Below are 15014 nucleotides of genomic sequence, written 5' to 3' on the forward strand. Positions count from 1 at the left end.
CCACCGTCGTTGTCTCGTATTGAGCTCCTTCTAGTTCAGTATATATGTTGGAGGATTTTATGATTAGTGTATATTATGCTCTTCGTTCCATTCAGGTAATGTCTCCAGATCTTCAAAGCGAATACAACCGCCGCTAACTCGAGGTCGTGCGTGGTGTAGTTGATCTCATGTGTCTTCAGCTGTCTTGAGGCATAGGCGATGACCTTACCTTGTTGCATCAAGACACAACCGAGCCCTTGGTTCGATGCGTCACAATATACCACAAAATCTTCTGTTCCTTCGGGAAGGGATAACACCGGTGCAGCGCATAGGGCTCGCTTAAGGGTCTGGAATGCCTTCTCCTATTTCTCTCCCCAGTCAAATGGTACACCTTTCTGTATTAACGTAGTGAGAGGTTTCGCAATCTGAGAGAAGTTCTGAATGCATATGCGGTAGTAGCCAGCGAGGCCTAGATATTGACGAATTTCTGTAGGCATCTTTGGTGCTAACCAGTTCTCTATAGCTTTAATCTTGGATGGGTCCACGTGGATTCCTTCCTTGCTAACCACGTGTCCTAGGAACTCAACTCTTTGGATCCAAAATTCGCACTTAGAGAACTTTGCGTATAACTTCTCCAATTGTAGGGTTTCTAAGACTCATCGTAGATGATTTCTGTGCTCTTCCTCACTCCTAGAGTAGACGAGTATATCATCAATAAAGACGATGACAAACTGATCTAAGTATGGACGACACACCCTATTCATCAAGTCCATGAACACTGCGGGTGCCTTAGTCAGTCCGAAGGGCATCCTTACGAATTCGTAGTGCTCGTAACGAGTTTGGAAGGCTGTCTTCGGAACGTCCTCCTCAAGGACTCGTAACTGGTGATACCCGGACCTAAGATCAATCTTGGAAAAGTAGCTCGCCCCTTGTAATTGGTCGAATAGGTCGTCTATACGAGGAAGAGGGTAGCGGTTCTTGACCGTGAGTTTCTTGAGTTCCCTATAATCGATGCACATAAGGAACGATCCATCTTTCTTCTTTACGAACAAACCGGAGCTCCCCAGGGTGAGAAGCTCGGTCTTATAAAACCCTTGCTGAGCAGCTCATTAAGTTGACCGGTAGGTCTTGCATCTTGGTAGACGCTAAACAATCGGGCAACTTAGCTACAGGGGTAGCTCCTGGGACTAGGTCGATTTTGAACTCAACCTGACATTTGGGAGGTAAACCTGGAAGTTCTTCTGGAAAGACATCCGGGAAATCGCATACAACAGCGATATTCCTTGCGCAAGTACTTCTGGGCTTGAATACTTGAGATGATACGAAGGCTCATACCGGGTTTGTCTCCGTAGATTAACAGAGTTTCGTGATTCGGTGGATTTAGGCGGATGGCTTTGTCGAAGCATAAAATATCAGCGTGATGAAGACTCAACCAGTCCATGCCAACCTGACATCGAAACTCTTGATCGAGACCGGTATGAGGTCGATTGGGAATGAATGATCGTTTAACGTGCGGGTACAACCTATGTAAATTTCATTAGAGCTTTCGGTCTTTCCGTTAGCCATTTCTACGATGAATGTTTCTTTTAGTGGTTGCGGGGATTGTTTAAGTAAGTGTTTAAAGTTTTGGTTTATGAAGCTTCTTTCTGCACCACTATCGAATAAGGCACATGCATAAGAGTTGTTGATAAGGAATGTACCCGTGACTACTGTGGGGTCTGCTACTGCTTCATTGTGGCCAATAGCGAGTAGTCTTCCTGTTCCACCCGTATTCTTGGCCTTCGGACAGTTTTTCTTGAAATGGCCAACTTCACCCCAGCCATCGCAGGCCTGGCTCACTCCCGAGCCAGAAACTTGAGAAATGGGTTTGGGTTGGGATTTGCAAAATCGGACGGTATGGCCCTTCCGGACGCAGTTGGTGCATTGCAATTCACGGCAGGGGCCGTTGTGATGGAAGGGGCACTTGGGGCACTTGGGTAGATTCCCAGCATAAGTTTTGGCTGGTGCTGGGGTACCAGGGGTGGTGGCAGCATGGATAGCCATGATTGGTTGATATTTGGAGGAGGTTTGAGTTTTCTTGCCCTTCTTCTGATCCCAAAGCTTCCTCTTTTTATCAGTTGATTTGGGTGGTGCAGTGGCAATTGTGGTTGTTGTTGCTGGAGTAGAAGGAGTTTCATGATCAATCAACCTGTGGGCTAACTCCTTGGCACTATCAAAGGTTGCAGGATGTGAAGATAGGATGTTTCCTTGATACGGGGGCACTAAACCCCAGATGTATGGTTCGATTTTCTTGCTCTCAGAAGGGATCATATTAGGGCACATAGCCACCAGGTCGTAGAACCTGGCCGTACAAGCCACTACATCTTTTCCCTTCATCTTGAGGTTCCAAAGTTCCTCTTCAAGCTTTTGAACGTCACCTCTAGGGCAATACTACTTTCTCAGTAGGTCCTTTAGTTTGTCCTAGCCCATGGCATTGGCTGTTACTAAGGAGAGTTCATTGACATGGCCATTCCACCATGTCAGGGCCCTTTCAGTGAAGGTGGCAGCAGCGAACTTGATTTTGCTCTCTTCGGGGCATGAGCACATTTCGAAAACAGCTTCAGCTCTTTTGATCCATTAGGATAGAGCAAGGATTCCTCCGGTCCCATTGAAGAATGTTGGTTTACAGCTCATGAAATCTTTATAAATACAACCCTGTGCACATGGGGGATTTTCACCATGTCTGAAGTTGGTGCCCATTCCGGCTCCACTAGCATCGTCGGAATACATTTGGGCTAAAGCGGCCGTTACAGCTGCGGTTACAACCGTTTGGAATACCACAAGATCAATCTATGGAGGAGGGGGTGGTGGAGGTGGGGTTTGAGCTGCAGCTCTGCCTCTGCTCGGGCGCTTGTGGGGAGGCATCTTTTACTGAAAGTTCATAGATATAGTGATAATAGTAAGAGTCTATCGCAAGTATGATAAGAGTGTTTTATGGACTAAACCAACATATTCCAAATTCAAGTAGAGAGTCATAGCAATAGAGTAGTTAACTGCTAATTACTAGTAGAAATGATGTAATACAAGCTCGGGAAAAGTGGCCTAACAGTAGGTCTTACATCAAACCAAAAGGAAAAATGTTGGCAGTATAGAGACCTAATTAGAGTACTTTCAAAGTTAGGAATGTTTACACCCAAGTGCTCTACCGACCATAGAAGGAGAAAGGCTAGTCCTTAAACAAAAGAGTGAGATGTTTTGGCATCTTCTATTGGCGACGGGGACCCATTAGACGAACCCTTAGATCTGCTAGTTGGCGCATAACTTCCTGAAGTTGTCGTTCATGAGTCATCTGACGTGTTCGGAGTTCCTTAACTTCGGCTCGGGATGCAGCTAACTGTTGCTGTAGAGCCTCGTTGGTTCTCCTTGTCCTATTCATAGCTTCTTCCAGTTGGCGAATGCGAGCAGTGTTGAGGTTAGAGTTGGCATCAACCTCTACAACTTGGCCAATTGCTGCTTGACCTTGCTCGACATTCCTGGCAATCCTTCGAACCATAATGGGCAAGACTCGGTCCGCTGATCCTCCTTCGCTTATGTTGTAGAATCTTCGGTCTCCATCGTAAGGTACCGGCTGACCCTGCTCATCGCTCCATCGGTTCAGGGTTATTGCCCACATGGGAGTGGAACCTTGAGATGCTGGATGGGGGTTGGGGTTTGGAGATACAGGGGGTAGGTTGTTAACTTCTGGGTCGGAGTTGGAGCTATCCGAGAAGCCTTCAACATAGTGATCATCCAAAGGGATCGGGTGATCATCTTGTGGCTCGTCGTCGAGCCATCCTCCATTGCCCTGGTTTAGATAATACGGATCGTCGGGATGGTGGAATCCAGCCATACTATCTACGTGAGAAAGGGGGAAAGGAAGGTTATTAGACGTACTAATCTAGGATACTTATAAGATGGATCGTTATTAGTCGATCCAATACTTGCGTAGTGCATACCAATTACATGTAACAGAAGCAAGATAATCCTTCGAATAAGCAACCCTAACTTCAGATCCCTAATCAAACAAGAACATGAAATGAAGAAAAGGCCATAGATTCTGAGTCTATAGCACTCTAGTCACATGTAACCGTGATGTATCCATTTAGCAACTATTGTCCTATCAGTAACGACCCTTTTAGTTATCACATATGTAGTTAGCAGAGTGCAGAATACTCCTATAATATTCTTATTCTAATGAGGTTGTGGTAGTGTTGGTAAGTTTTTAGACTTGTTGCCACACCACAATCATTCTTAGGCACATGCTAGTCACTCCTAGAGAGATGTAGTTGATCAAGCTACATCCACCCAGATGTGACTATATGTCTCTAAGCTTAATCGTGCTGTTCAACAATCTTTAATACTTCTGTTCTGTTCTAGAATGATACTGATCCTTTGTATTGGTGAATGTATATGTATATACTTAATTAAATATTTTAGTATTTAAAAGTATATATTCTTGGTCAGAGTGTTTTAGTCCCGAAGTGTTTATAGTTCGTATATCTTTTATGGGTTGATATACTTGATTCACTATAAACAATGCTCTGATACCAATCTGTCACACCTCAAAACCGAGAACGGCAGAATACGTTCTGCGGTGGAGCACGTCATGTACAGTATCATTACAATTGCATAATAGTAAAAACAAGAAACAACAACCATTTCATTTATATAGTGATAATAATTACAATTGTGTTATGCACAGTTCATAAACACCAAAAGTATAACAAAAATAAAAGATGATTCTTGTATATGCTCCATCTTCTCCAAAAGTTGCCCCAGTACCTGTCTATATTTGACCTGAGGATGCAAGTTATTTTGAAAACGAGTATCAGCATAAAGCTTCTGAGTTCATAAGAATTTAGTGTCGGTGTAGTATAAAAGTGTTTGCAAACTTATAGTATAAGAGTTAAAATTTGTATTTATGAGTAGTAGAAATTCCTAGAAAATCATATATTTCCAGAAAAGTACATTTGTAAGTCAATACTTTGAGTGTGTAGGAGTACTATCTTTGAAACCTTCAATTGTAAAAGTGTAGTAATAAATCTGATGTGAGTAATATGGCTGAAGAAAGGTTATGCATGTTAACAGTAGTAGTGTTGTAACTTTAATTAGAAATAAATCTTTAATTTACTTTGGGATATTAGCTTAGACTTTAAGTCTTAGTGTATTTATTTGAGTATAAGTGTAACCCATCATGTGACCAACTATAAAGTAGTAGAGTTCTCGATGACTTTCCGAGTCATGTGTAGTGAAGTGATGTTGTGCCACCCCTAGGCCTAATCCACTCGGACTGTAGTTAATAGTCAGGATGTAATAGCGTCAGTTCCGTATAGATTTATACATGTGGTGTTGCTTTCCTTCCGGGAAGCCCTGCTCACATGGTGTAAGTGCAGTAGAGTGCCTTATAGAGATGTAGTGTGTTATACTCGGTATTAATGAATTCTCTTATGCTTTGGTATGATAAACTTTTAGTATTGTAAGTAGAGTGTTCTCTTATTTTTCCATTAACTTGTAATATTAACAGTTATAGTGCGTATAGTAGTAATAGAGGTAACGAGCAGTAGCCATAACTATACCTATTATAGTTAACTAGAGTATGTGAATTCCTGCCTCTGATCAACAAAGGTAATGAATCAGAAGAAAACTTTCATATCAGGGCAAATACATATGATATATAACTAAGAATTCAACGACAGTCGGATGGACAACCAATACCCTAAGACCACATCAAACAAGAACAGGAAATAAGGCGAGCTATCGGTCCTAATTCCTTCAAGTATTACTTATATAAATATATTAGTGTAGAGATAAATATATATTTATCAAGGGAAAGTAGTAGTAACATAGTTTTGAAAGTAGTTTAACAACAATTTAGCCTTAAAAATGCATTTGATAATTAGTTAAAACAGTATTATTGACAAGAATCTAAAAGTGTAGAGAAATCTCCTTTTGATGATATATTGTAAAATCACATATGATTTGATAAATAAACTTGTAGTATTGTACTTGTATACCCCCCTAAAACATGTAAAAACATTTAGAAAGGTTCACTAAGGGGTATGAACTCACAGGATTTGAAATGTGTCGACTAGGATGTTAAACGTCGAATCAAGGCTTGAAAACGTGCGAGGTTCCTATGTAATGTTAAATGATACATAAATGTATCAAATTAGATTTAAATCACTAATTAAAAGAGGATATACACTTCTAGTCGCGAAAACACTTCAATTCAAGTGTTTGGAGTGACGCGGGTGACATTTATGGGCATGTATGGCTTGCGTATGGAGTTTACTCTTAGAAGAGTTTTCGGCCCTAAACACCACATCCCCATGAGTTTACGGCCATAAACTCATGGATGGTGTTCTTAGGTGCTAAATGGTCTTATATCATTTAAGGGTTGATGCTAGGTTTGGTTCTAGGGCATTAGATTGGCACTAAATCAAACATATGAACCATTTGATGAGTTTACGGCAGTAAACTATGAGTTTACGGCCGTAAACTCTCACCGACTAATTTCTTATGTGTTTTGAAGGTCATAGGTTAATCATAAGTGATTCTACTCATTTTTATAAGCCAAGGGGTGAATTTTGGGTACCATTTAACCCCTTTATAGGAGTTTACGGCCCACGAACCCATTCTTGAGGGTTTTAGGGCCATGAACTCCTTATGGAGTTGTTTTTATCAATTTTAAGTTCCCTAACTTGTTTGTGGTTGCTTCTAGACTTTATTCCAAGGCTTATGAGGTGTGTAAGTGGCATTTTAACACCCAAAAAGGAGTTTACTACCCATGAAAGGGTGTTTACGGCCCAAGCATGTTCTTGGGAAGTAAACTCATGTTTACTCCCAAAATGTTGAGTTTAAGGTGTTTTAAGTCCAATCCAATAAGTCCTTAAACCATATCTAAGCTCCAATGGTGGTTTGGAAGGGTTTTAAGGCTCAAAAACCCCTTTTATATGTCTTCAAAACCCAAAAGTGTACCAGGGCCGTAAACACACGTTTCTGGTCCTAAAACATGATTTGAACATGAAAATGAAGGCTAAGGATGTTTTACTAGAAGCTAGGATAGTTATCTTGGTGATTTGAAGCTTGAAATAAGTGATTTTTGGACCTAGATCGTGGATTGAGGAGAGAGGTTAGAGAGAGAGTGAAAAAGTGTTTAAATGAGGCTTAAACCACTTTAAATATGGTTTTGATTTGAGACACGGTGGAATTCTACCCGATACTGATGTTTACCGAGGCTTTTGGTCGCACCCGATTAGGTTGTCGTCACCCGATATGGTCGATATTTTTTTCTAATTACTAGTTTGAGACGTTTTCTTGTGTTTCTAACATGTTTGGATACTTAAAAGGTCAAAATAAAAGTCTTAATTTAATTGACCTAATCCAAAAACGAAAACGGAATAATTTGCTTAAGACGAGTTTTACGGACGGAACGGGTTGTGGCGATGGAACAACTTCGGGTTGTCACAACGAGTGACCATTCTGATGTTCCTAATCAAGTCATTAAAATTAGTTCCATCAAAAATGACTCTCCCACAAAGGTTCGTGTGAGACAAGGAGCCAGATAGTTTTAAGCTAGAAGCATTGTTGGAAGACATATGGAAAAAAAAAAAAAAAAAAAAAAAGACAAGTTTAGATTAGATAAAGGGTCCTTAATAAGACACCCAAATGAAATATTAAGGCTAGGACCCAACACAATATTTCATAACTTGGAAGAGGGATGTCGTAATCCAAGCTATGAAATATTTGAAGGTAGGTAAATGACAATTTACCAATTTCCACCGTGAAAAACGAAATAGATTATTAAGTTTTAAATGAATTGAAATTCATAGATTCTTTTGAGATTCATTAAACTTTTTAATGGCATGTTTAAATCTCGATTGTACCCTTCAAGTTTGTGACTAGGATGTCGAGGATCATAAAACAAGGTGTGAATAACTATGCAAATTAACTTGGTACTCTTAATTTTATCACCTAATCGATGTGCTGGTTAACCACACGCGCTCCACCAATCTATGATAAAAATTAAGCTACCATTTACCACTCTTACTAGTCCATGTTAGTGTGTCGGTTAACTACACGCACTCTACTAACGACTTGGTAAGGTACAAAGTGTACGTTCATGGGTTAGCACCAAATTTACATTTTCCAAAAGTAACTAAGATTGGGAATTTATAAAACATTTAGTCACTTTATAGTAATCATTATACTTAATGAGAATTAGTGCTCTATCCTACCCGTTCGGCTAACGGCCCTCCACCAGTCAAGGAAGCGGTAGGTGAGAGTGGACACCCATTAAGCTGCCATTTTATAAGCAACAACCTTGTACCCCCTTATAGACCAACTTCACGAATGAGGCCTATTAACGGTAAGACTGACTTATCTTATACATACATATATTATAACCCCCTTATATATATATATATATATATATATATATATATATATATATATATATATATGGTTATTAAACTTTTAATATTATAACAGTATAAGGGTAGAGTTTTAAATTTTTAAAATTCTAGGGATTAGAATTAAAGTATTAGTGTGTGAGACTTTACAAATTCCAAATTTGAGGGAAAGTTTTGGAACTCTTCAAAACTTTTCAACTCCATAACTTGTGAGTTTAATGGACTATTAAAAATGAAGACTCTTCATTTCTATAACCTATAATTTCTTAACTACTCCTTAAAGAAAATACTTTTGGTAATCCATAACCTGAGGACAAACTATGGACTCCATCAAAAAACATGATCATATTCAAACTCATAGAACAAAGCAATTCATATCATCAATCTTCAAGACATTAAGCATAATCATATTAACTAATTCTTGAAATTATGACAATTACCTTGTAATTAGATTAAAATAAACACTACCATATCATAAAAAACAATTCAAATGATTAAAAACAGTTATAGGTGGTGATCCTAACCTAATTTTGGCCAAAAAAAACTCACACAACTTGCTATCTGCTGATCAGACTCGCCGAGTGTAGGTCTAGACTCACGGAGTCCAAGGCTAAAAACATCAACTCATCAAGTCTGCTCATGGACTCACCGAGTTGAGCAATCAGACAACAATTCCAGCTTTGCAAAATCACATATAAGCAAGAATATGAAGTATACAAGCCTACGCCTTGATACCACTAAAGGGCTTTAAGCATCCTAACAACCTTAAGGTGCTTTGGAATTATGTTTTCTCTATTATGCATGAAAAATTGATTTCCAAAGAATTTTCCTATCTAGCATGTAATCATAGGTACTTGTACAAAATAAAAACTAGATAGAAATACATACCTTTCTTGTAACTGATTGCTTGGAGCTTCAAGAGCCTAGTACGTACCAATGATTTGAATGCCTCAAATGGAATCACAAATCACCACAACAACTTGGAAGACTTGAGAGAATATGATGCACTCTTAGAAATCGGCTATGCTTTCTTATCTCACACCCTAGTGTTGATTTCTAGAGCCTTGGACTTGTTTAGATAGTATGGAGGATTAGGTTTGCATCCATGTAAAGACTAATACCCATGACCTTTCACATACTTAGGATCCATGTGTCAAAAGCTCCATAGACTATCCATGGACTTCCATGCAATCTTATCCACTCCTAAATAATCAATTGGCCCATACTATTAGAATCCATATTTAATTAGTCTCTTTTGATCATTAAATTAATTCTTGATGAATACTAATTAGATAATATGATTTCATATTAATGTATTATAACTTATAATATATTAGTAAACCATAAACATACTCCTCTCAAAAAACTATCCATAGAAATTTTTCCGATGAAGTGCAACCCAAATGGACCATTTTGGGCCGGGTAAAGTGCATACCAAATATAGGTATGGACTTAGACACCTTATCCAATAGTAATAACAAGGATGAAATTGGTAGCGTTAAAAACATTGACATAGAATACTCTATAATTCTAAACAATCATCCCTTCCAAACTGACTGAACATTTGTTACAATAAGAAGTCCAACATTTTCATTTGACATGGATTGGCTTGATCCTCACCATACAAATTTCATGTGCTGCGAAGAGACGCTTCGCCTTGCCCGACTGCTTAACGAAACTTTTTGAACCTATAACGAAAAACCTTTGAATCATCTCTTGCATCTGGACTCATACGTACCTATGTAAGAGGTACCAGGCTCTTTCATAGCCTACAACACACTACTAGAAAAAGGTCTTTTACGACGCTCATTGCGTGTCGTAAAACGCTCAAACGACGCGCAAATGCGCGTCAAGGAAGGCCTGTCATAACGAGAGATGAGGCGCTTTTGCGCGTCGTCTACAAACGACGCGCATTTATCACACCTAATGCGTATCATTAAAACCGTTTTCAAGAAAGGCCATGTCATAAATGAAGATGACACACATTTTTGCGTATCGTAATTTTTATTTTTTTAAAAAAAATTATTTATGGAGTTACTAATTTTCAAATTAAATTTTCCTTTAATGTCTCATAATAGAAAATAAAATACCATATATAAAAAATACAATCCATTGCACAAAAGTTAATGTCACTCAAAATACAAAATAAAATACAATAAGTAAGAAAGATATTTCATTGCACTAAAATGTCAAATACAAATAATCATCAATAACTATATAACCTAATATTACATTGCTATTACAGGTATCTTTTGCAGCTGCAAGTCATTGGTGATCAAGAAGATAAACAATCTCAAGCAAGTATGATCGCTTATGAAGAATACCAAAGATGCATTGCCAAAGCAAGAAGATGGTAAACTTTTCTCAACAATTGGGCTGGCATTTGCCTTCAATCCCCTCAGTAGCCTTGCAACAAGTGGGTTTTTGAATCCAAAGAGCTACATTGTTAGAAGAAAGGAATTGCAGATAGCACAATATAATTAATCACTTATGAAGAATACTGAAGTCAGAACTATGATATACACTACACTAGAAGAAACCAGAATAGTTAAACTTCCTCTGCACCATCTATCTTGCATGAAAAACATGCATATAGGTCCAAGCATTTGATCACTAACAGCCACAACTGCAACAGCTCCAGTACCAGCCGACATTGACTTCTAATAGTTTCATATTCCACAAAGTCAGATGACAAAAAACACCCTAAAACAATTTCTTTTTTGTATAAACTACAAACCTTGGCTACTGAATCATAATCATTCAAAAGCGAACAATTGGTATTCATACTTTGGAGGGGTTTTGGTGTACTCGTGATAAAAAAAGAGAGATAAAACTACCACAAGCATGGGACAAGTACAATGCAGACTTCCCCATTAACCATCCACTACTTAGATAAAACACAAATTACATAGTAAGTTGACAAATTAAACAACATTCAAGCATATATTTTCCAGTGAGAATGTAAATTTAAGATTTAATATTCAAATAAACTGAATTCAAGTACACTAACCTTTTCAGTGCGACAATTTGGTTGAAAGCTGTGATTTATAAAACTACCCAAGTAAACCATCCTTTTTAGTTAAGTATGTTACTAGTGCAAAGTGCCACCTGACGAGATAACATTTTCACTTGCTCACGAAGGTCCATTTGGTCAGTAATAGTAGTTCTGGTCTGAAATAGAAAATTACCATTATTCTGAAAACATGATCGATTAAATTGAATACACCTGATCAAAAAATGGCCACACATGTATCACAATGATCCACTAGTGCTTTGATCTATTAAAAATTATGAATATCACCAATGGAATTGGGTCTGATCTATTAAAAATTATGAATAAGCATCCTTAAGATCAGCTTATAACAATAATTAAATTATATATAACAGGGGTATTTTGGTACTTTAGTAGAATAAAAAACAAGCTGCTCCTTACCCGTATTTGTAACCTCAAACATTAAACTAAAACTATGAAGGGCATAATGGTAATTTTCTATATTACTAAGAAACTGTCGAATCCTAATGCAACAGCATCAGTATTAGAATAATTAAGTAAGTACAACAGCAAAGCAGAAAAGTACAAGACTAACCTGATTAGCATTGGCACATAAAAGAGTTGGAAGCCTTACTTTCACATGTATCAGTTAACAAAAAAAGAGCATCATGAGACTCAATTAAATTAGAAAGATGTTTGCTGTCATCAACCACTTTTTCCTCTTCTTGTCTAGCAACTGGATACCCAGGCATAGGTATTGCCATCACTCCCCCTCTGTTTCCTACAAACAAATATCAAAAGTAAATTATAACTTATTAATTTCAAACATTTTGGAAGAAAAAGAAGAGATTAAATATATGGTCTTTAAGTATCACCAGAAGAACAACCAAAGAAACTTCATGTTGCAGGACATTATATGGCGCCTGCATATTTTCATAGGCATACCATCAACCAAAAAAAGTTTAATAAAAGCAGAGTGCTTAAGAATGTGAGAAGAAAATTACATTAACATGGGCCATCCCATATAAGAACACTTTAGGGCAATGCTTAAGAGGGTATTCAAGTACCAATCAAACAGACTTTGCAAGGCCTCTTTCAGCTAGTTGGCATAAAACCTCCAAAAGATCAAGGCATAACCATGCATGATTTGCATACCCAGATTGAAACTTGGGAGTATTGACTGCATCAACAAATGCCTGCAAGAACAAGTGTAAATAAAAACTTGGATCTATCAAAAAATGAAACAACTCGGTCGTTCATATGAACATCATATGAATCTTCATAAATCATACCACTTGTCTTTCGCAGTGTGCAAATGTAAATACTTCAGGTGGGGCAGAAACAACATACTTCAAAAAAGACAACTGCCCATCAGTGTTTTCCCAAACATTACCACAAACAACAGATAATGGAAACGGATCCTACATTTCCATCTAATGAATCAGTACAACATAAGCTTCAATGAAGAAATTAAGAAGTAAAATCGTATGAATCAATAGCCACATAACCAGAATTCAAATAAAATAAAGATGTTTCAAAACTGGTTGAGTAATATAAAAATATCAACAACAAAGATTATTGTAAGATTAAATAAGAGTGATACATTTTTATATGCTTAAAAATGAAGAGAACGACTAAATATTTGACTCCAAGGTTCAGAAAACTATGCATCATGGACTTGTTTTACCCTCTTGGTAAGACATGAAAGACCTACATGGCATGTTTCATAATTTATGTAATTAACCATCGTACATGTTGATTATTTACCATCATCAATTTTTTGGTGAATAAATTTGTATAGGATTTTTGCTGAATAAATTTTTATAGTTCAATAATTAATGTAATTAACTAAAGTTAAAGGACAAACACTTCCAAGGTTACCTATAAGATTGAAGAATTTCCATGTTTATCACAAAAAGTGCTTAAATTAGTGACCTAATTAACTATATAATTAAGGTTCACCATATAGAAAGTTAAATACATTGATACCTTTAAGGTGAAAAGCTAATCCCATTTGGATTTTCTAAAGTTGAAATATCTTCCTCATAGTAATTACCTGATAAAGGGTTTAATCAAAATTAAAAATAATCTGTGGTTTGAAAGGATTCAGTCTTCAAACTAAAACATAAAATTTAAAAGACATAGAGGCAAAAGGGGGGTAAGTATCCTACTCATTTTGTTGCATAACATAAAAAGGAGCTGCAGTCTTTTCTCGGTTCATTTGTGTTTGGTTACTCATAAACAAATTCCACCCTTTATAAGCAAATCCCAAAAAGATTATGCAACAAAAAATTATAACAAATACACCTCATGTTACAATCTTGTTCAAAAACCGATAAAGATTAGGACAAACCCGATTCAAGAAGCAAACCCCAAAAAAATTAGAAATAGAAGTATGTATGTGTGGTGAAAAAATCGACCACAAGATTAGGAAAAAACACATTTAAGAAAGAATTTGGGTGAAATTAAAAGGAAAATATAAAACAACTTCTGGTACCATCCTCTTTAACGACCCAACCAGATGACGCTTCATCAAAGAGTGATTTCATATAATTGTAAGTTATCTACATATACCGATGAGAAATATATAATGTAAAATTTCAAAGAACATTGAGGAAGAGTAAAGATTAGTGAGAAAAACCCACCTCCAACGATGGATTTTCATGTGCATTCATCTTTTAGGTCACCTATTTCAATGCACTATCATTTTAAAACCTGTAAGCACATACCAATTAGGGTTTTTTCATATGGAGAAGGAGGGACGGTAGTGGTGCTGCGGTGTGCATTGCTAATGGTGATGGTGTACTGGATGGTGTGATGGTGGTCATAAATGAGCATTTTAGAAAGAGAGAGACAAGGGTGGTTGTAGTGGTTTAAGAGAGGAGCAACAATGACGATTTGGAATGGTAAGTGGGTCTAATGGTGGTGGTGCGGTCATCTTATGTGTGAGGACCAACAATGGTGAGGGCCTCAGTAGATGTGTCTCTGGTTAGAGAGAAGGTGAAAGGGAATAATGGGTGGGTAAAAGCAAGACGCAGAACAACATCCTGGATGAAGTTTTTATTTGAGTCAAAGAAGCAAAGAGGCAAGAAGAAAACAGTGAGAAAACTGTTATTAGGATTTGACCTTAGGAACAGTAAGAAACATTTTGTCAAATGTTAATGTTTACAATAGGGAAATCACGAGAGCTTGAAGGAGTCGATTAGATCTACAATCAAACAAGGGTTATTACCAACCACTTCTGCAATTTTGGTGGAGAAGATAGAGTACAACACATCTTGAATCTTTGTAACCAACTTCCAAAATTAGGGATAAAAGCAACAGCCATCGAGGCCTGACACAGATAGAACGTAACACGACAGGGAGGATGGAGGGGGTATGGAAGAAGAAGGGCAATTTGTAACAGCCGGATTTTCAGGTATCTTGTATATTTATGTTTTTTTTGGTGTTTTGAGAGGGGACTCGGTGAGTTGGAGCTCAGATTCGCCGAGTAGGGTCGCGGATCTGGTCGCGGGATTGCGCCTGGACTCAACGAGTCCAGGATATGGACTCGGCGAGTCAACGCTGTGTAATGAAACCCTAATTTCTCGGGTTTGGGACCTATTTAAAGGGCC

The 15014-nt window shown here is 37.7% G+C and overlaps 1 long non-coding RNA gene across 4 annotated transcripts; it reads right to left on the minus strand.

Annotated features, from left to right (window-relative positions):
* Nucleotides 1-10559: 10559 nt before the first annotated feature.
* Nucleotides 10560-14810, minus strand: LOC145037454 (uncharacterized). Of its 4 annotated transcripts, XR_013678872.1 has the most exons (7): nucleotides 14046-14809; nucleotides 13390-13456; nucleotides 12693-12749; nucleotides 12405-12596; nucleotides 12276-12323; nucleotides 11996-12181; nucleotides 10560-11579 (listed from the first exon to the last, which is right to left on the minus strand). It is a non-coding gene; the product is annotated as an uncharacterized LOC145037454 (long non-coding RNA). The 4 variants fall into 4 exon arrangements; XR_013678869.1 differs by having other exon boundaries at nucleotides 10560-12181; nucleotides 14046-14810; XR_013678870.1 differs by lacking the exon at nucleotides 14046-14809 and adding an exon at nucleotides 13898-14036 and having other exon boundaries at nucleotides 10560-12181.
* Between the last annotated feature and the right edge of the window lie 204 nt (nucleotides 14811-15014).

This window comes from Lactuca saligna, chromosome 3 (genome assembly GCF_052625555.1).
Source record: "Lactuca saligna cultivar CGN05327 chromosome 3, ASM5262555v1, whole genome shotgun sequence".
NCBI lineage: Eukaryota > Viridiplantae > Streptophyta > Magnoliopsida > Asterales > Asteraceae > Lactuca > Lactuca saligna.